Here is a 2,097-nt window from a genome sequence, read left to right on the forward strand (position 1 = left end):
TGTGTGTGTGTATGTGTACATGCAGCATGCATGTGTGTGGAGTCTAGAGATCGATGTCAGGTGCCTTCCTCGGTACTTTTCCACTTTGATTTTTAAGGCAGGGTCTCTCCCTGTCTCCCTGAGCACGGGGCGCGCTGCTTTGACTGGACTGGCCGGTCCGCAAGCCCAGGGGCCCTGCTGTCTCCGGTCTCCACCACCCAGTGCTGGGGTCCCGGCGCATACATACACATCCAGCTTTTTAGGTTCCGGGGGGTCATCTTCGGGTCCCTGTGCTTGCAGGGCAAGCATTTCATCCACTGAAACGCTCCTTACCTCAGTTCCTAAGAGACACAGCAGGTAGTACAGGACTGGGGTTGGGAGGGAGGACTTGAGAGAGGACTGGGGATCAAGCGGCGGGGGTGGGGGGACGGTTGAGGTTCCAGCCGCCTGGGTGTCTCCCTGCCTTCACAGTGCACAGGATGGGGTTCACGCTGCAGCCTGGGGGGGGCCCCCCCCCCCCCCCGCTCCCTCAGTCTAGAGAGCTGAATTCTCACTTATTGTCTTCTCCCTCAAAGACAGAGGCACCCAAGACTAACCCTTCAGGCTACCTTTTCAGACTCAACACACAAGCCAATACGATGACATCAGGAGCAGCCATTATGGGGCTCTCGAGACCTCTGACTTCCTGACTCCATTAGAAAGCCTCTGGACCCCGTGGACTCTGGTTAGGTTTGAAGGGCTCTGTTTTTAGTACCTCTCCCCTCTGCTTCCCTGGACCAATATCACAGACATAATCCATAGCAAATGGATTTCCCTGACCCTGGGGACAAAAGCCTAGTGTTTCCTAGACTTGGCGGCTCCTGAAAGGACAGAGCCATCAGCATTTCTCCAGCTGCCGGGTCTCAAGCCCTGTGGGCAGCAGAGACCTGTAATAAGATCGCTATCCAAGCCAGTTCCAGTCAGCACATCATTCAAAGTGGTCCCTTGCGGTCGGGAGGACTGCCTGAAACAGGAATTGCAGCCTTTGGAGCTCAGGCTCACACAGAACCACACAGTGAGTTGGAACTAGAGAAAAACAGATTTCTAGTTCTGGCTTTCAGCCATTAGTGAGACTGGCTGTGGTTCACAGTGGGAGTCCACAGGGGTGGGTGGCCTTGGGAAGAAATAAGGCAGTCATTAGAAGGAAGAGACGGGGGGAACGAGAATAGGAAGTAAACGGAAATTGAGTAGGAGTGGATAAATGTTTAAAAGCGCAGATGCCGTGGACTTTACCAATTCAGATTTCTCACGTGGCAGGCAAGCCTAATAAGAGTCCACAGACGATTGCATCAGTAGCCCTAGCTAAAACTCCAGGGAGCCTCTCTTGCTTCCCACCCGCCCAAAGCTTTGAGGCAGAAGTGTGAGTAGGGAGATGTGAAAGCTTCGCCACCCACACTGTAGAAGCAGAAGTTGGAAAGCTGCTGCAGTGCTCCCAATTTGAGTGAATTCTTTTCCAAATCCAAGTTTCCTTGCATGAGGAGACTAGCTTGCTTCTGGCTTCCCCTCAGGCTGAGCTCCAGCCCTCTGGCTGAGTAAGTCCCGTTACCATGGCCAGCTGGGGATGCCTCCCGGGGTCCTGGAGGACAGGCAAAGCCAAGTCACTTTGAGTCAGTCACTCTCTTCCTCAGAAACTAGGCTTCGGGCCTTTCCGAAGAAAACAAGGGAGCTTGCGGTCATCCAATGTCTTATTTCTTGAGGTGGCTGATGGGTACACATGTATATACACATGATATGTACATACACATGCATGTCATGTACGTGTGCATAATATAGAGAGGTGGGTTGTTTGTGTGAAGATTTTATGAACATTAATAATTAGGGGGCTCAGTCTAGTACTCTCAGTCACTCTGCTCTGGGATGTTCTGACAGGGACCGGGCCCAGTGGCACCAAAACGGTGACCCAGGTCAGAGTCACCTGAAGTTGTAGGGCACTGTTTTGAGGTCACACCTGGCTTTGGAATGCCAGTTTTGTTTTGTTTTTGACCACCTTAGGGAAATTAGATGGCTCCTCCGAGCGCGCGCGCAAGCATGCGTGTGTGTGTGTGTGTGTGTGTGTGTGTGTGTGTGTGTGTGTGTGTG

The 2,097-nt window shown here is 52.6% G+C and overlaps 1 protein-coding gene across 6 annotated transcripts in view; it reads left to right on the plus strand.

Annotated features, from left to right (window-relative positions):
- Phc2 (polyhomeotic homolog 2) overlaps positions 1–2,097 on the plus strand; it is an 80,051-nt gene that overhangs the window by 25,394 nt on the left and 52,560 nt on the right. The window lies entirely within an intron of this gene.

The sequence above is a fragment of the Psammomys obesus genome, unplaced genomic scaffold (assembly GCF_907164565.1).
Source record: "Psammomys obesus unplaced genomic scaffold, mPsaObe1.curated_primary_1811, whole genome shotgun sequence".
Taxonomy (NCBI): domain Eukaryota; kingdom Metazoa; phylum Chordata; class Mammalia; order Rodentia; family Muridae; genus Psammomys; species Psammomys obesus.